Source organism: Atractosteus spatula, chromosome 11 (assembly GCF_055471065.1).
Source record: "Atractosteus spatula isolate fAtrSpa1 chromosome 11, fAtrSpa1.hap1, whole genome shotgun sequence".
NCBI classification, from domain to species: domain Eukaryota; kingdom Metazoa; phylum Chordata; class Actinopteri; order Semionotiformes; family Lepisosteidae; genus Atractosteus; species Atractosteus spatula.
Genome location: NC_142716.1, coordinates 11,717,849 through 11,738,797, shown reverse-complemented (window position 1 = coordinate 11,738,797; position 20,949 = coordinate 11,717,849). Strand labels below are relative to the sequence as shown.

Sequence of the window (20,949 nt, the reverse complement as noted above, 5' to 3'; positions counted from 1 at the left end):
GAAAAATAATTAAATGAAAAATCTAGAATTTGCATGCTAACAATCCAGTCATGTGGGTTGTAGATGTTTTTAATCAAAATTAAAATGTAATTAAGATCACTTTATTGGCGATATACAATTTCTTGTATTAGGATTTTGTCTTTTTTCACATATCCCAACTTGCTCTCCATGAGACACACAGACAGGGAGAGAGAAGCTTGGGGTCAGAGCGCATGGTCACCCATTTATATGGCACCCCTGGAGCAGTTGGAGTTAAGGGCCTTGCTTAGGGGCCCAACGGAGTAGGATTCCTCTGCCGCCCGCGGGATATAAACCAGCAACCTTCCAGCCACAGGCGCAGATCCTTAGCCACAGAGCCACCGCACCGCGGTATGATTAATAATCTCAGATTGCAGTGAGAACATACCAAGCCATATCTGGCCTTTCATGATACAAATTAAATACAAATTTAGTTGTATCATACAGATACTTGATCTTTTAATATACTTGTGACTGAAATGCCAGTGCTGGTCAACAAAGTGGCTTGATTGTCCACACAAAGTAATGCTAAGCAAAAAGCTACACAAAAGAGATGACTATAGCAAAAGCTATAGCCTTGCCATCTGTTTGGCAGCGTTCAAAGGAAGAATTCAACTGATGAAGTGTCATTTACAGGGGTGGTAGTGTGATACTGCCATGTCCAGACCCAGACCAATATTTCAGATGTCCATTGCCAAACATATGTCATCTCTATGGGGCAGTCCTCTGACATGCATTGTTCAATGTAATGCTCCTTGAGAAAAGATATTTATTTTCCCTTTAGGCATATGTGACGCAACTGCGAGAGACAATAATTCCTGTTTAAATACAATGACAGTTACAATGACCAGCCTCCTTTGTTGAGGGTGAAGAAAAAGTCCAGTCATACACATATACAAGCATACATACAAACATAATTCCGAACACAGAAAAACAAACGATGCTTTATAGTTTCAGGAATTATCAAAAAATCTATTGAAAGTGTTACAGTATGTATAATTAATGCCTTCTTTCCTTATTTATACTGACCTCATTCAGCTTTCCAGATGAAATTATGTGAGTGAATTCTGAAGAGCACCAGTATATTTCTGACTCTTAACATGTCTTTTTAAGAAATGTTAGATTTAATAAAGCTTGAAATTAAAAGTATTTTAATTAAATAATGTTAACAATAGAACAATGGAATCAAATTCCTTTTCCCTTTCTTCCCATCTGAAGCAGTTTCTCATAGGAAACTTTGAACTGTCAAGATGGTCCTGTAAAATTACTTCTAAGTAAAGTATTCAAAAATACACAAAATTCAGGAAAAGCAATAAAAAAAGTGTTCTTGCTGTTTCACAATGCAGAGGGGAGCTGAACCACCTAAAGTGACTTCTCATTTCAGCTTTTGTGAATATAAACTGCTCTTAACAAACACCTCACATTTAAAAGTTGCTCCTTATGAGATACACATCCTGTACACATAATATACATATATAACTAATACATAATTGAAGGGGCTAAAACCCAGAGGACTCCACCTCCCAAACTGTAAGAAGATCACACCTTAAATCTTCTGTTTTGTTCAAATTAAACTATGTTAACCATTTCCAACTATTATGCTTTTCCAGTCTTAGGACCAAGGAGTAACACCAATGAAATACTGGAGAAACAACAATGTAAACATCATGGCAATCACCCACTTTGGTTTTGTTTTAAATCCCTAATGTTAATTCTGAATTTGTGAAAAAAATCTATGAGGCCACAGACACAAGAAAAAAGCGAAACATGACCAATTCTTCTTTGGCATGGCCTAATGAGGTAAATACGTGTTTGACAGAAGATGAGCCCAGCATGCGCAAAACCGCCACTGCTCGTTTACCTTTAAGCTCCTGGGTGGAATGGGATTTTTCAGTAAAGTACTAACAAGAAGAAATACATGCAGCTATCAGGGTGAAAGTATGCTGCTTTGTAATTGGGATTTTCATGACCAATTCTGCCGGAAGCTAAAAACAGCTGGTAAGAACTTACTTTATCTGTGCGCTCAAGAAGATGAAGAAAGCCTTCGTTGCATTAAGTCAATAAAGATCCTTTCCCCAGGAAGCGCAGTGTCCTGGTTTAGAGTTTCTTTTTGAAGGGATGGCTTGTGCACTGCAGAGAGACAGACAGTAACTGCGAGACTTGGGCCTTTGATTTTAGGAATCACTTGAAATTTTGGGAAAACAGACAGAAACCTTACTGAAACAGGCAAAAGAATAAACGATTCGATTCCACTTAATGTTTTTCAGCCTCTACAATATCAGTGGGTATTGATAATTCAGTCTCTCATGTACCCTTGTTTTTTGAGTAAACCTTAAAAGCATTGTTTAAAACAACGTAACACGTTCTGTGTCTTTTAGGAAAAAACTCTTTAATAATATATCAAAACATACTCATAAACCACCACCACCTTCAGGCTGCATCTCACAGTCCAGATTAAACATGCAAGAAGACCCTACAGTGCTGCAAGAAGTATCTACTTATACAGGAATGATCACTGAGGTAACATTTCACAATTCAACTGCACATCAGGCAATAAGTCCTTTGTTTGGTAGAACCTGGAAGATTAGTAAGAGAACAACTTGAAAAAAATGAAAAACAAAACTGAATTGCAAATTGATTTTTTTTTTCTGTTGTTAAATAGCTCTGTCTAGCTCTGTCTTCATATATAAAGTTTCATTTGTACTTTGTGCATGTTAAAAGCATAATCTATGTTTATTAGCTTATGTTTTTCTTTAACTAGACATTAACAAGGATAACAGAAGTTGAAATCTACCATATAAATTATTGGACCATAATCGAATATGATATTAAAACCTTGTAAATATCTATAGTGCAATAAGTATTCCATCTAGAAATGAACATATCATTAACATATTATACTAATTTAATTTTTCAACAAATAACAAAATGACATTTAAAGCCTTTTAAACAACAACCATCAACAGTCAGAATAATGTGTGCATTGATTTGAAGACAAAATGGAATTATACTACTTGAAATCTTCAATTGTAATACCTACTTATTTTTCACACAGTCATTTCAATGAATGGACACAGCAAACCAAATAATGGACAATCAGAAAATATTAAAGTTCTTTGGTGGTAAAATATTTGGAAATCAAATAGTTTTGTGGGAATGCAAAAAAAAAAATTACTGTGATAAATGTTATTACTCTGAGATATTCGTTAACTCCTGATGAATAATTTAAGTTTTAAGTGAAAATACAAATGTACATTTCTTAATTACTTATGAGTTCTCAAAGATGATAAAAATACAATTATAACTCGCTTAAAAATGAAAATAGTCTAAAGCTATTCAACAAGATACAAAGATGTTAAATCACACTAAGCAATCAAGACCACAAACAATAATATCAGTGAAAGAAGTTGTGCTCTTCACTTTTAATTGAATACAGTTAACCCTTTGTCTGTCTGCTCAACCAAGCAGCTGAGACGTGTTCACCACAGGATATCATTATTTTGTATGGGAAAATATGAATTCCTTATTTTTTCAACTTTGGCTCAGTGAAGTGTCAGCTGAAGGAGTCTGACGTTTTTTTTTCTGTCTAAATTCTATTTCCATGAGTGACAGTTAAAAGGTTCAGATTTTTTTAAAACTTAAATAAATGTCCAAGGAACACAGAGGAAACTGTCTAGGATGTGGGAGTAAGCAGCTTGCTCTATATTTAAAGCAATATTTTACTTTGCCCAGGAGAAACAGCCCCAACACATTGCACCCCACATTTTTCCTAGGTGCATGTCCACATACTATAGTTGCCCATGGTGATGTTTCTGTGCTCACCCCCCAACATGAAGACAAAATGCAAGGAAAAAATAATTGTAATGGGTGTTTATTTATCAGTGACATTATATAATGTGTTGTTGTATGCCTTTTGTATTTAAGAAATTTAATTGGAGCTCTGGGGAAACTCATCAGGTGTATAACAGTCACAATGATCAATACACATTGGTCTTTCTGGAATTGTTTATACAGCCCAGGGTTTCTGAAGTTGATGTGCACTGTTGATGTGCAACAAAGAGCATTTTATGGTTTTCTTACTAGGTCTGTATTTTAGTAATTTTTGTCTCACAAAACCGCTCATTTACTTCTTCAATCATTGGAATTGGTATTTCTGCATGTACAAAACATACAGTACATTTAGAATGAACAAGAGAAGATTACACATTGAATGGAATTCATGACTGTGAACATTAAGGTGGTGACATACCATTCAAACCCTTGGTTTTAAATCATTGTATGAAAACTGTACAAATGAGTGTCTGTTCTGTCTAGTTACAAATTACAAACCAAATACTCAGTACAGAGACTTCATCTACCCACAAAACAGAATGCTGCTATCACATAGACTCTTTAGCTTCTAGTTTTTGCAGGCAGCTTGATTTTATTCAGGCCCAAGTTTTAGAAAAAAAATCCCATAAACCTTTATATTATAGGCTAATATATGATCGCTAAATAAATCTTTTTTTTTACAGTTTGATGACTTTTCATATACCCTTTTAATTATTCCCCTAGAAACCAGAAATTTGAAATTGTTAAGACGTTCCTTGTGTGTACTGTATATAACTGATCCTACTGAAGGAAGAGAGAAAATTGTAAAAACAAATACACACAGTGTAGCCTCAGCTATAATCCCACATCGCTATCCACACACCAGATCTTCAGAGTTCCTAAAGCCAGACACTAAAGCTGATGGGAAGCAAATATTTAACTTTTTAAAGATTTTGCATTTGCCAGGTATAGACAAGATTAACAAAAAGAAAGAGATTTCAATTTAACAGTGTAAACTATGGGTGTACAAAGAGTAAAAAAGAACATTTGTCTTTGTACAAATTCTTAAAAACAAACAAAATCTTAAAACATCTGCTTAATGTGTAATGAATATCCATTACATTTTGTTAGATTGGTATTCATGCATCTAATTAATATTTTAATCTACAGTTGGGATATTTTGCAGAAACATTACTCACATTTATGATAGAATGCTAACAGAGATGCAATTAACAAGTAAATTAATGTCACAATCACATTTAAGGACTTGTAGATGTTAATTCAAGTTAACTAGGGAGCAGCTGGTCTCAGTAGAACAAAGATTTCATTAGAACATACAATGGAAATGAAATTTAAATATGGCTTTTTGCCTCCTTCCATTATTTTCTAGTAGAACATAGTGCAGAACAAAGTGTCACTGGATACTAGGGTCACTAGATACATTTCACAACCCACGCAAATTTTAAAGTACTATAATGAAACATTGGTTACGTTGAGTAAAACGCAAGGTACAGTATATATTACATACAGTATTTGACCACAAGTAAACAAACACATATTCTCCCTTCTAACGTTTTCCTTTATGAAAAAAGAAGAATATGATCACAAGAGATGGAAATATGGTTGTTACACTACTGTATGTCGCTTTATGTTGATGCCAAATACGGTTTTTAAGAAAATAGCTTATTCTGCTCCTTTATTCTTATTTATGTTGTAAATAATAATTTATATTTAGTTTATTTCACTAAATGCCTATATACGCGTTTCTATTCATACATACGTATGTAAGATTAATGAAAGTATACAGGCTTTCATGGACAAAATGCTCTATGATTGATTTCTTTTTAACTTAGTCACACAGAACAGTTTGCTCCAGGACACTCATTGCTCAGACATCAAAATGGAAGAAGTCTTTTGCCCATAACACTGCGGGTCAACAGATACCGCTAAAGTATGGAAAAAAATTGTATCGTTCTTAACAAACGCACCATACACAGATATGAATGGAAACCACTTGGTGCTGTTGTACAAACTTTTTGAAAATCTCGTCACTTTCCCAGCGTTGCGGAGTTTTCGTACAGGCTCAGTGGTGACTTGCGCCCCGCCCCTTTCCTCCGGGAATGCTGGGATGTTTACATTACTGGCACTGAGCAGGAATGGGGAGCAGCTGAGGCACAATCCCTCAACACAAATCACACTTTTCAACTAACTTTAGAAGTTCAGACGGTAAAATTTTAAATCCGAATGGTAGGCTGCCACGCAGAAGCGGCCCACGAACTCAACTGCAGACCTTGAAAAAAGTAATCGAAAAGGCAACCGCCATCAGAAGTCCCAGCAGTGAAAACACACCACTTCCTGGTAAGAAACCCCAAGAAACTGTAAATACGCTTCGCATGCTTGGCTTCTAAAATGTTTTCTAAGTGGCCTTTCAGTTTTCTGTGGCGGAAGAAAGTTCATTCCGTGCTAAAACGTCGATAAAGTGAAATACTATCCTTCCTTTTCACTCTGGATCACGTTTTCTTAATATCTAAAAGTTCATTTTTAGTTCACTGTCATGGATTCCCCACTGTAACTAAGAGAAACAGACCTACAGCTACCGTGGTTGACTTACAGACTAAACTAACTTTATAAATGAAGTCCCACCATTCGGTCTGCTGGGCTTTCGCAACGTTTTAAAAGTGCGAATCTTTATCTAGCCACATGTACACTCTTTTGCTCACACTGTGCTATTAACAACGATGGTATTTATAGGCCGTATAGATATAAGAGGTGGTGGATATTGTGGACAGCACAGTACGTTTGTCTGTGACTGTGAAAGTCAGTATTGACGCTCTATTTAACAATATATACACACATAGAACAAAACAATGATTCAAGCCTTTAAGAGAACAGTCTTGAACAGGTTCGACAATAGGGCCATCCCACCATGATTTCAGGATGACTCATGCATATATCAGCCTAATTAATTTTTTCTCCTATATTGATATAACTAGAGCCTTATTACTTTTTTTTCTCAACTGAATTTATTTTGTTTGAATTTATAAACTGTAGCTCTTGTACATGTATGAGAAAGCCACATGGAAGCAAGGCTTTTCCAACATTGCAAGAAAATAAATCTTGATTCTCCCGTGCTACATGAATAACATAAAATAAATAATAAAATAAAAAAGGAAATAAAATGTGCATAGTTAAAGCTGTGTGGGGCAGACATATGTCAGTCTTTCACCAATGGGAACAAAAACCATTTTGAGACAGTTCCTGCTATAAACATCTCTTGCACCAATGGGAACAAAAATCATTTTGTGACTGTTCCTGCCATAAAGGTCTTTTTCACTGATGGGAACAAAAATCATTTTGTGACTGTTTCTGCTATAAAGATCTCTGGGGAAATGTGTAACATTGCACATCGGTGTAGCTTATAAAATTGACATAAACTAGTGATAGTAGCCTTATTGACAGACGCTTGAGAGAGACAGCGTGGAGTGCGAGCAGTTGTACATTCTCAGTGAATCAGGTCATGTGTGACCCAGTTAAACAGCAGATTGTAGGAGAAACCCCCCCCCCCTTTCTTTCTGCCTTCTTCATACTTGGCCTTTGAACCAATGATTTAAAGCTTCACTGCCCGAGGTCATACACTGAAACATATGTTAGCACAAGACAGTTTTATGTTTTTAAGCGTTTTCAGTTGATCACGTCAGGTAATATCCATAAAACCTTGTGCGAATTCATGTTGTCTTCAGGAGAGTTGCAGTTGCAATGTGAAGCGATGGAGAGCAAAACTTGCTACTGACAAGAAGAAGAGGCCTCTCAGCCCGTACAGCCCATTTGCTAGTTAGCAACGAATTGGTCCATGGATCACCCCCCAGCCCTTTCTTGAAAGAAGCTTCAACAAATTTGATTCTCCTGATTCCCAACTGATTGGGTAGTTTGTTCCATACCCCCACAGTGCTTTGCGTAAAAAAGTGCCTCCTGTTTTCTTGTTTCAAATGCATTTCCATGTGTTTTCCACTTGTGTCCTCTGCTTTGTGGTAAAGGTTCCAAGTGTAAAACTACTAAAATGGTATTCAGAAATGTCAGCAATGGAACACTTAGGTTGTAAGTCAGCTGTTGTAACCATAATGTTTACAGTACTTTAAGAAATTATTCTTTGCAGTATAGACTTTAGTAAAGGTCTGATTTTTATGGGGGTAGCAGGCACCTTTTTTCAGCAGGTTTTGTCACTATTAAAAGCATAAACAAATATGTTTTCCTTTTTTTGTGCCCTCAGATTTTGAATAGGTGCAGTGGTACAGCATTAGTCTGGGAGAGACCGAGACACACACTAATGGTCTGTCTAATGCTGACCATCTCTTTCACTTGCATATTATTTCGTGTTGGTCTTAAAATCGACATAACGTACTAAGTGTTAAACCCCAGCTCTGAGGGTGTCTGGCCATCGCTAATTGCTCTGCTCATCCTGTGCGGTGCTATTACTGATGGTCCTCTCATGTTAGTTCCTAGCCATGATGAGCTATTTGCACCCAGTAGCCTGCATTTCAACCAGCAGCCTGTTAAGGGTCTGTGTCCCATGGGAAGCAGGGTGACCCACATTGTAGATCTCTCTGCTGCATTTTCTGTGACTAGGGTAGTCGAAAAGAGTAACGCAAAACAAGATGAAAATAACTCAGCCTGTTGATACCCTTTATCGTGGATCTGTGCCTTTAAGAACAATATAAAGCAGATATAAATAGATAATACTTTATTTAACAAGATACTGTAAGTCAGTTGACTAAATTGTCTTTTTCTGTACATTGATGATCTGGTGAAGAGGCTTGCACTTAGGTTCTCCAGAGAATATTTCGAATTGAATATGTTTGATTAAAAAACCTATTTAAAATAAAGTTCCGGGCAAGAGAGATGTTTGCTTTTCATTGGTAGCAAAGGTTGTTAGGCGCAGACCACTTCAACCACAGCTTGCAAAGTGGTCTGGTTGGAGGCCCCTGGACTGGGCTAGAAAAAGAATTTGCAACATTCTTTATTTTACAGAAATAAGTGGTTGACCAGTCAGATTTTATTCTCTGCTTTCTGACATTCTAAGAGTTATTGCTCAATCTTGAGCAATGTTTTTTTGTAATTGTTACCTGGCATCTCCAGCCATTATTGTTTGAGCAGTTATGTATTTTTTTAAAATGTCCTGTGTGTTCAAGCAATTGTTCTTCTAAAATACTTTCAATAACTACACTATTCTGTTAACTTCTTCAAAGCATTATTGCTCCATGGTAGTGTAAAGATCTCATACAAAGACAAGTCTAAACTTGTAAATGCAGAACAGTAGCACTGTATGATGCCCAAAAGCCTATTCACTGTCTCTTTTCTTTGGAATTATGGTAACGTGACAGAAATGTGATATTCAGTGAATATCAGCCAAAAGTTAATTCCTAGCATATTTGAGTGGCCCGTGTTGCAAGTCTCAAAAATCAACTGTCATCTAAAATGATTTTGTAGATAGCTGATGTGGGAATCAGAGGATATATGTCAGCAATTGTTTTGTAGACAGCCCTTGGCAACATGTCAGATTTTTTAGTTTTAAATGTGCTGTACTATAGGCTCTCTGCTTTTGCACAGATCTTTTGCTGTGTGATGTGTGTTGACCTCAAAATGTTTTGTACTTTATAAACCATACACAAGTAAACATTTTAGACAGATGACGATTTGTACCTGTTTGGAGGCTTGGAAGTGTCATTTATCTCTGACAATGTTACAATTCATTATAGTTGCATTTTCATTGTGCTTATATTAATATTCTGATAATGCATTACTGGGAGATTTACTGACATGCTAAACTATATTTCTTCGTTTACGAGATCAGCATAACACATTTTACAACAGCAGTGGTATGCAAATATGACCCTTAATTATTTTGATTTCTTATTATTCATTATCTTTGGAAGGTTTTTTAATTAACACTCAGTTTTTTGTAAGAAAGCACAATGTGATTAGAATAAGAGAATGTAGGAAGAGCAGTAAAACAGATGTGAAGATGTAAAGGTTTGCTACATATCAGTATACAGGTATGTAATGTTTTTCAGCTGTAAAGGTGGGTAGAAACGGGACTCTTAGAAATCTGGATCATTTCTATGAACATGTCTAAAATACATTAGTAAACTGCTACTTTACTGTCCCAGTGTGAAATTTAAGTCCTTCACTTTTGTCTTTTGTGGTTTGTTCTATCATCTCACTGTTGATGGTGTGACGGATTTCACACTGGGCTGAAATTGTCCGCTTCTAAAGAGAATTTAAAGGTTTTAACAAAAAACTTCCTATACAGGAAATACTTTACCTCAGAGACAGAGTTAGATTAAGAACTACGTTCAAATGAGTAATTTCCTGGTATCGTAGTTATTGAAATAAACACCTTGATTTTCACCCTTCACAAAACATAAAAGGCATTGTTTCTTTTTTCACGCATACTTACCTCTGCTCAGATACACTCTTATTAGGCAGCATGGAGAGCACTGTCGGGGGGTCAAAACCATACCTAAAGCCCCAGGTAAAGTTTAGTGGATGCTTGTATGTTAATATGTAAATTTCTAAGTTAAACCTGAATAGCATTTAAGGACTTCCAAAAGTGCCAAGCAAAATTAAATCTCAAATCTCGATACAGAAGTGAAATTTTATAAATGTTTTGGGTGTGGAATGGAAAACTATTGAGTGTACTGATGACTGCATCACAAAAAAAGTGCAGTAATACAAATTATATACATCAGCCCAGTGGTTGTTGGTGCACTGTTGCACTTGTTTATCATAGTTTTGTATATTGATAGCACTCAGTCATACTTTGCTATATGTTTTGGTCAAATTCAGGTCCTTGCCCAGTCTTCGACTGCTAGAATATCACTATGCATTTCTGGTCTAACCTACATTTTCTGCATCCTCTGTAGAATCCAGGTTAATCTCCACAGAAGGTTGGCTCATTTACTTTGTGCCGTTTTATTTTTGTTTCTCTTGTATTAATATGATTTCATTGTTAGCTTATGGCTTGTGTAATCATGCAGTATATTTGGACAGTTTCCATATAAATCAGAATGTAAATAACTTGCAGTGATTGATGGTACTTCATGGTGAATGTTGCTTAACCTCAAACCATCGTGGAAACACTTGGGAACAAACATGCCTCTGCTCCTTTTGCAGAGAAATTAAGGAATTTCCATGGAATTTCTCATCTACTGTTACAGTTTAGCTTGGGACCAAAAATATTACTTCACGCTTGTTCTGCAGGGTCAGTGCCAGTGGTCAAAATATGGTGTTGTGGGTGCATGTAAACTGCTTTTGGTTGTGTTTTGTTCTCTGTTTCAGGAACTTTAGTTTGTTCATACAGAGAAAAGAAGCCTCTTTGGTAATGGCATTTGAAAGTTTTTTGTGAAGCAGAAAGGGGTGTTGGTGTTTTTTTCCCCACTTAAGACTATGCCGATACGAATTTTGCTCTTCTCTACTGATTTTTTTTGCGTTCTTAATTATGAACTGTTTAGGTTTGTGTTCTTGCAATTTGGGAAATTGTACAAGGCTCCCATCTTCAGTCTGAACATGAGTTGTCATATTTGATCCAAGCAATGCTTTTTACTTGGCTTAGAGATTGTATTTAGCCCTTTTTTGCATTAACTTTGTCTTCATATAATTAGGTAAGGCCAAGCATAGTGAGAAGATGAGCTTGGCTATAATTAGGATGAAAAGAATAAAACACAATGACACTAAAAGACAGAATATAAGTGAAGAGCAGTGGGAAAGCCAGTTTTTTCATTACACCTCCAGCTTCTAATGGCTCTTTAACAGCACTATACTGATACAAATCATCACTTGAGGTGTACCCTTTTTGTTATTTATCTAATGTTACCTAGGATCTAAGTAGGTTGGTATCTTTTGAAATAAGTATAAATGTTTGAAATCCAGCATGCTCTTGGATATGTGTGAGCATTTAAAAAGGAAAGGTTATTATCTTGTATTTCTTCTTTTTGTAGGAAGAAATAGTTCTCATCCTTGAAGTTTGGAAAGAAAGAAAGCCTCTCCTTGAATATAATTTTGTTTTCTCTAGACATGTACGGGAGTCCCTTGAGATTAGAAACACAACAGCATGAAGTTGCCATAAAATGAAACCAAAGCGAAATTAATTTCCACCCTGTAAAACTGTGAGACTTTCTAAAGTATAAGCTGTTGGTGTTTATTTGTTCCCACAATGCATCGGATGAGTTTGAAAGTTTTACAGGACTTGAATGGCGAAATAAGAGAGCGATTGCTTTTGAAGTTTTTATTTTTTTGAAAAAAAAAGGTTAGAATGCAGTTGTTTGTAACATTTTCAAACCTCTTGCAGTCGCGTTAATGGCAGTTTCAGTCCGTTTGGCCTGTGGCCTGGCTGTGCTTGATGTGAACCACAAGAATCTTCTGGCATGGATGTCCCAGTTGGAGGCCCTTGGTATTCTTAATCACTGGGAAACAAACAGGCTGTTGGAAGCTGCAGGAAGCACCATGTTTTTTCAGAAGTCATGCCAAGTTGGACTCTGAGACCTTTGCCAGTGTGGTTGTGGGCAGTGTATAAAAATACTTTACAGATGTCGAAAGCTGGGCTGGGAAGCCAGCAGGATATTTTGTTGTTCTTTAAGGTTTTGACAAGGTTTGGTTTAGGTTTTCAGCGAGCAAGAGCAGGAAGACGCACGGGTGCCGAGCATCCTGGCATGCACGCCGGGTTAGGAGCCAGCTTCATTGACAGTTTAACAGTGAATATTTTACAACATGTGCTGTCCTGGAATGCTGCACATTGTAAACAGGGTGAGTACCGTAAACCCTATTTACTGCGTTTGTAAGCCTTGTAAAACTTGAATCTTAAAGCTGTGGACTAGGAAATGGTGGAATACGTGATGTCTATATCTCTATAAAAACACAGATGAAAGGGGGCCGTCTCCTTGGACAAGGATTGTAAGTCACATTAATCCCTTCTGGGACAATCTCTGTCTCCATGTCTTCTTGACATCCTGTAGATTGAAATGCCACTATTTACACATTGAAGGATCAAGAAAAACAGACATTCTAAATATACTAATAGTAACAACAGTGTTGTTATATTTTTAATTCTTCTGTCCAAGGTGGTATGATATTTTAATTTTGAAAAGGTATAGAAACCGATGGATGACTATGATGATAATTACTCATTTGCAAATATTTTCTTTTAGGATTTAAATTGTCAAGCGTGATCTAATGAATAGAGGTGAATCGAACATACTGAATTTGGAAATATGTAATCCTTCACATAACTGACCTTTCTGAACTCCAGTTGCATATCAAATGGCATGATGAGGAGTAAAAACAGCTCAAGTGGTGAAATTGGATTTCCAGTATTGGGAAAAAATATTGATTTGCTTCCTTGAACATTAGCTACCTTTATGTTTTGCTGATTTTTGCAGGAATGGGAGGAATCCTTTTGAAGTTTTCAGTCTGTGCCTATTTTTTCAGCCGTGTGTTTCGCCTCTGTTGTATTTTGTAAGTAAAGACCTAAACAATTTGTCATGGAGACAAACACTAATACCATTAACGTGTGTCCTAATTGTAGAGTGACACCTTGACTTTCGGTTTATGACGGTCGAGTTTGTTTGAAAGCTTTGTGTTCTGTGAATTTGAGTTGTAACAAGGGATTATAGGAGATATGACTCATGGCTGTGCTACTGAGTGCTGTGTGACCTTGAAGACACACCTACTTCTGCAGTGTCCAGCATTGGTATATCAGCTCTTTTGTTTTTGTGGGAAGTTTGGAATCTCAATAAAAAAAAAAGTTTGACTTGTTTGTTATAAACCAAACTTCTTGGGGTCATTTATTGTTTCTGTTTGGAATTTACACCAAGCAAATTAAATCACAATGTAACAATGTTGGGTTTTAGTTTTTGATTCCCACCTGCACCTTGTTCAGTTATTCTACATAATGCCAAATGTGCATTTCCCCAGAGCCTATTGTTTTAGCATCCTTAGTTTCAAATGATGATCTCTTTTGAGGTTTTGAAAGTGCATCACTAATGATTTCTTGGTTCAATAAACCCAAGGTTTTAATTTTCCTTTCAGTAAAGAGGATCATAGAAGTTCCATAGCTTATATGGCATCCTTTAAATTTAACATGAATTTGTGTTAAATTTATTAACCCTTTGAATACTGTATATAGTGATTAAAAGTGGTCTCTGGGAGCAGCAGTGTGGCGCACTGGCTTGGGTTCTGCACTCATACCTGGAAGGCTGTTGGTTGAAATCTCTGGTGACACACTGCTGTTGTTCACTTGAGCAAAGTACTTTACTCCAGTTGTTCCAGTAAGATAGCCAGCTGAATAAAGCATGAGCCAAATAAATTAGAAAGTGTGGCCCAAAAGTAAAGGAATACCATAATAATTTTTGCTTTTAGAAAGCTGCTTATTCCTGGTAAGGAAAGTCTAGGCACTATTGCAGGGTACATGGCCACATTGGGACCATTTAGATGAAACTGTTTAGTAGGAGGTGAGAAGATACCGGAACACCTGGAAAATGTGGCCCTAGACATGAGGAGAGCATGAAACCTCCACACAGAACGTGCCCTAGGCCTGAACTCCATCCAAGATCCAAGACCTGTAAAGTTAAAAAATATTATTATTGTTGACCAGAGACAAATGACATCTCAATACACAATATATAAGTGCGTTTGAAAATTATTTTGTATTATTATTTATGCAACAATGATTTCTAAACAATTGCAGTGTGAAAAATAAAAGCTGTACCTTAAGCATTGTAAACCTTTCTCTGCCCTGTTCCATATAAGTAGCTGTCCGTGAGACTGAATGTTTATTTTTGTGATAGGATGTGGAATATTTTTTAAAACAGTTTTGAAGCTAATTCCCTTAAGTCATGAAGGGGATAGATGGTCAATGCTATCTGATGATTATCGGCTATTTAGTCAAGTTAAGAGGAAGATAGTAAAGCATTATCTTTGAAATATCAAATTTCCAAATAAGATTTCTTTGGAATGTTTGTCATAAACTAGGAAAAGTAAAGATGTATCAGTTTCCACTAGTGTCCTCCGTGATCACCGCAGTTTAAACTGAACTAATTTCCATCAGTTTAAATGAGAATACTTTGTATTCCAGTTCAGAAAATGTGCAGATATAAGCATTAAAGTCTCTTAGAAAAATGTAAATGGACATTTTTGCCTTCACTGAGATTTTTAATGGGAGCTGGGTATGGTGTGCACTTGTGATAATTTATTGTACTATTATAAATCAGTGAGATGTTGAAGTAGGATCCTCAGACAGATTTTAAATGGGCTTCAGATTAAAAAAATGTGCCGTTTTGCAGACAGAAAAACGCACACTGTTAATTTGACTTCTGCAATCATGTTTGGTTCTTGAATTGCTGTTCCTCCGAGTTGATGAATTGTGTATCAACTACCATAGAAAGTTATTTTTATACAGAAAGGCTGCCTACTGAGGTAATCAAAATCAGATGATTTGGAAAACTCAATGGAACGAGGTGGATTGGATAGACTTCATGGTCTTTTTTTATGACATAACCTTTGTTATTGCTTTCATTTCTTTGTTGAAGGGGATCAAAAATCAGAAAAGTGTATGTCAGCAAAACATTCTCGAGATTTAGTAAAACCAAATCTGAACCAGCAGTTTGAAGTCATTGGCAAATGTTCTGGGGCTGTTTGTTGCAGTTCACTCCAAAATTGTTTTTCCAGTATTGTCCTGAGTGTGAGAAAAGTGCCATTGTGTTGGCCTTCAAACATATAGAAATAAGTAACCTTACCCAGATGTGTTGTCTTTTTCAGTTGTGATCAAAGCTGATGGAACAAACTAGCGGTCATTGGCATTACCAACAAACTGTATCTTCATTAGGTGGGAGGTAAATAATGTGTGACTGTAAGGAAGCAGGCCAGTGTGGCTGAGCTTCTGTCTAGACCTGTGGTTCTCAAACTGTGGTATGCGGCGCGCCCCCAGGTGGTATGGTGATGATGACCTTGGATATTTGTTGTGTGCACTGAAAAATTGGGACGGGTTTTCATATTTTCTGTTAGAATAAAACGAGTCAAATACGCAGCCTACATACTACGATGCAGCGTGCGCTAATACTTGAGAGGACTCAAGAGCTACTATATAATTCTATACCAGTGTATAGGAATGTGTGCTATGAACGTAAGTGGCCAATTGTATTTAAAAAAAGTTATCTCCAGCAAATAGGGAGGTTGGAGAATGTGCGTGGTTTTGGAACACTGGCAGTCTTGTGAGCACAGGAAAGCGTGATAGATAACAGAAAAATATTTAAGGACTGTTCTAGGTTAATTTCAGAAAAATACACCGAGCGTCTCTGTGTTTCGCTCCCATGAGCGTGAAATAAAAACTTCTTTTAACTTCTGAGACGGACTCCTGAAACAGGGAAAAATGCAAGCTTGCGGATTGCTTAAGCAGGTAAGCCCCACACTATTTGTGAAGAACTTTGTTTACCGTTGGCAAAAGAGCTGATGCGTATTATGTGTGGAGAAAAAGCTGCTAAACAGCTCGACCTGCTGCCCCCTTTGAAAGACACAGTCACTCATAGAATTATTGATATGGCAGATGATGTCAAAAGTACGCTGATAGAGTGCGTTAAGATGAGCAAATGCTTTTCACTGCAATTAAATGAGTCTGTAGATGCCGTTGATTTGGCCAATTTGCTCGTTTACGTTAGGAGTTTGAGGCCATGTCCCTTGAGGACTTTCTGTTCTGTAAGCCGCTACCAACAAGAACTAAAGGAGAGCACATATTTCAGCTTCTGAATGAATTTATCGAAGAGAATGGCATCGTCTGGGTAAAATGCGTTTGTACAGACTGTGCTAGAGCGATGACAAGCCGACACAGCGGTGTAGTTGCACGAATTAGAGAGGTTGCTCCAGATATGAACTGCAGCATCCACTGTGAGGCCTTGGCAGTCAAGAAAATGCCTGTCGATTTAAAATCTATTCGACTCTGTTGTGAATTGTATCAAGGCTCGACCAATAAATTCACATCTAAACAGGCTCACCCCTCTCACTGAAATGGTAAGTGCTTTTTTATTGTTTATTTTTAATTGTTGTTGTTCCTGTTGTCATTCTGTAAAGTGCTTTGAGAATCCACCTTTAAAGGTGCTATATTAAATAAAGTTTATTATGATATTTATTATATGTGTGAGTGTGTATGTCCGTGCGCTCATGTTGGTCATTGAGATTTTCTGGTTTTCCTATGAGAAGATGACTTGTAGGTGGTACTTGGATGCTTTGGTTTGATCAGGGGTGGTACTTGGTCCAAAAAGTTTGAGAACCACTGGTCTAGAACTTTGGTTACAACTGCATCCTGTTTGAACTGTAGGACACTGATGGGTGGGACTTTGAGATGGATGCTTTGGTTTAAAAAGAGATGTAACTGAAATAGTGTAGTAGAAAGCAAATCTAAAAATGAACAGCAATGCTAAAATGGCTAATTCTGTTTTGTATCATGGTATGAAATTGTACTAGGTGACATAGTTATTGTGAAAACTTCATTTTCCTTGCATGAAAGAAAACCACGTAGGTTGCGTACTGTATATACAGTGAATCTTCCGTTTTGAAATCTGGTGTAACTACATTCTTGTAAAACATGGAAACTTCAATGCTTTTCTTTTACTTCTAGGGTAGCTGCCAGTATGTTGAAAGCTTATTTTTTCACCTTGATTGCTCCATTCAGCTTAGACAAAGGCAACTCTTGCTTCATTTACTCTGTTTAAGATAATGGGATCATGGGTGTAATGTAGACTGGCTAATTTTAAGCATGTCCGGTCCTATACAGGGTAGGTGTGATTTGTTGTAGCAACTAAAAGTTGTCACTGCTTTGGAAAAAAGATCATTCTGTCCTTTCTTACAGAATGCTTCCTCTGTCTTGAGATGGTTTCTTTTATGCTTTATCGTTTAACCAATCAACCATTTTATACAAGAGATTCAAATTCAAAACATTTACCATATTGTATGTTGCTAGGGTGTTTGCGCCTCCTTAAAAAGAACTGTATTAATTTTAATACATGCTGAAATGATACAGTGATGTGTGGTTGTGAAGTGTTCCATTTTTATCGAATCTTGAAATGACAAAGTTTCCTTTTCTTGAGTTTCCTGCTTCATCTGAACTGTAGCGTTCTGATTCTTTCCAAGAAACCGAGCAGCTCTGCATGCTTGGAAGATATCATGACAGCACTGTGCAGCAGCTTCACAGTGCACTCCAGTGTACTCAATTTATTCTGCCACTTGATGTCTGCAATGGATAACAAATGCTATAATCCGTCAGCACAGTTAAAGCCCTTTCTTACAGCAGACCACTCAAACTATCACCCAACCAAAACAGCAAAAATGATTTATAGATACAGCTTCTCTTACCATGTACTTAATTCCTTGAAAACAGCAATACCAACAAAAAGTTGTTTACCAAGAAATTATGTGAGGGGGAGAATGTATTCTATTGCAGTATATATTTTATGATATAAATATGACCATATATAGTAATGGATGTGTTACTGTGTTTAACTGTAGCTCTACCTTAAATAAATTCATATGATATTTAAAAAAGCACTGAATAAATCTTCTAATGTTTGTTTAACACAGTGTGTGCCTAAATACATTTTTTTTTATTCTTCTTACATTGACTCAAATAGAATGTCTGTTGACACTTTTTAAATTGACCTTATTCCTCATTCAAAGAAGAATTTTCAGTTGAAAGACAGTGCTGTATATAATGGCCGTTATAAAATTACAGGCGATCGTGAAGGTTTTTTAATGGGTTTGTGATTCTGGTGATTTTCATTGCACAGGTATGTTTCCATGAATTCTGTTCTGTTAATCAAAATTGGACATTGCGTTATAAAAAAGTGACAGCGCTTGTTATGATGAGAATTCAAAGGAGGTTTGTGTCTTACTTGGATACCTACTTGGGGGAAAAAAAAGCCTTATGTATTTTAAATACTATTATGCAAGATGGTCTACTTCAAGATTAATCAACTGGTTTTGTTCGTGTTTTCACTGTAAAGCACCTGTAGAATTAACAGCAGCAAAACAAAGGCTTCTAACCTACATACTGTGGAGAAAAAAAGTGCAGAAGCTCTTTAAATGTTGCGCACTACAGATAATTTGATGGCCTTTTAACAGTGTGCCAAGTCTTCTAAGCAGACTCTTCTCAAAAGAGGAGATATGAAAAATAAAGTGACAGCTGCATGCACTTGAGTATTTGCTAAATAGTAGACATTTGTGTGGGATGCTTCAGTGAGAACGAAATAAGAACTGCAGCATAAGAGCAGGACACGTAAAAGAAGGGTACATTTACACCGTCCTTCTCAGATTCTAGCCAGCCTTTCAGATTAAGATAAGGGAAATTTATGAGGGATGCTCAAGAGGGGTTTAATATGTCCAGCTGAATGGTGTTGATTTGAAAAAAAAAAGTCTATTTGAAACACTAAGAGCAGATGCACGAAAGTAGCTCTTAAGATCAGGTACAGTACATTTTGTGAAGCTGAAAGTAATCATGTTGGCTTTGCAAGTTGCTAGGGTTTTCAAAGTATAAAAAACATTAAGAGACACGGAGGAAAAATGAGGCTCTAAAGAGGCACTTTCTATTTGGGTGTTTGATCTGGAATATGGATCACGGTCTGAGGCTCCTTGTAGTCTAGAACTATTTTTTTTTCCCATAAAATGCTAAAAATCTCTGCAAAATGCACTGGTTGAAACATTATTTATCTATCCTATGTATAGATGTTTCTCTGCAATCAAATCTGTTGAAAATGAATACACGACTTAATTCAACTATGTTTAAGCAAAAGCAGACCTGTTTCGTTTTGCTCTGTGATTGGGACATAATTTTAAGGAGTTGAGTTCCTGCTGAAGATTTTTACATCCCAGGAGCCAAATTCTGTTTTAGAGTTTTATGGCAGCATTTCCCATTTTATGTGGGTCCAAACTATTTTCTTCTCTGGTTTTTAATCAATCGGTTTGAGGTTAGTTTTAAAATGACTTTAAGGGTAGATGTCCTGAACAAACAGATGTTTTGTGTTCACTTTGTGACTGTAGCCTTTGTGCAAAGGAGTAAATAAAATTATTGGTAATTTCCAGAGTCATGAAAGAGGGGTAAGATGGTGTATTGGAGTTCTGAAAAGCTGAATTGAAGACTAAAGTGAATAAGTGAATTGTGTTATATTTTGCTGCAAATGTTTTGCTATACCTGTATTATTTTAAAGAAAGCAAGGAACGATATTTTGTCAGAAGTAAAATGTAGAGTTGTGGGGGTACACAATGGAATTTCCCAAAGTTAGCAATATTTTATGAAACCGCACAAAGATCTTTAATTCTTTTTTAGTTTATCTCAAACTTCTATTCAAGTTCAATTGAAATTCCTTTGTGGTTTCAGGGGCACATCAAAATACAGCAAAAGACTAATGATTTTCATCATAAACTGGAAATTTCCAAATGTGTGCTCCCTGTCCTCATTAGTATTTTGCAATTCAAAGATGAAGACGTTGAAATGATCAGATAGTTTTCTGTCTTTCATTTAAACTCAAAGATTGCTCAGTTTCTTGTAATCATGGACATGCAGCTATATTGTATATGGAAGCTCAAAGATGCTTTTGATTTGTGGAGTCTCATACCAAAGCCTGAATAGAGTTTTATTTTTACAACAAAATTAAAAGTTGTTGCATCTGTAGCCATGTTCAAGTATGCTTTACAGCTTATTTTCCAGAAATGATGATAATGTTTTCCAAATTGTCTTAAGAAAAGCAGGTATTAGATTAGTTCATTGTGAATAACCTTCTTAGATTCCAACTTTTCCCCCTTATTTATAAAATGAATAATGTAACACAGAAGAAACTGGAATTGAAGTAAAGTTAAAGCAGTCTCCTCATTTGGCCTCCTTGGAGACCCAGGCAGGGAGTTACATGGATTTGGACCATCGGTTAATTAGTGGCATGTTGTGTTAATGAATATTGCTCTAGGTGAGCGTTTTGTGGGTTGAATGACTGTTGGCTACTGTGAAAGTGGGATTTAACTACAGCTTTGCCTTGATGCAGTTACAGTCTGCACTTATAGAGCACCAAAGGCCAGTAAGAATATAATATCCAT

At 36.5% G+C, this 20,949-nt stretch overlaps 1 protein-coding gene across 2 annotated transcripts in view; it reads left to right on the top strand.

The window, feature by feature from the left end:
• Positions 1-5,944: 5,944 nt before the first annotated feature.
• nek7 (NIMA-related kinase 7) overlaps positions 5,945-20,949 on the top strand; it is a 65,175-nt gene continuing 50,170 nt past the window's right edge. Inside the window, exon 1 of one of the 2 annotated variants that reach the window (XM_088927772.1) lies at positions 5,945-6,186. The gene's annotated coding sequence lies outside the window, so the exon portion shown is untranslated. The remainder of the gene's footprint in view (positions 6,187-20,949) is intronic. The other variant, XM_088927773.1, reaches the window with a different exon arrangement.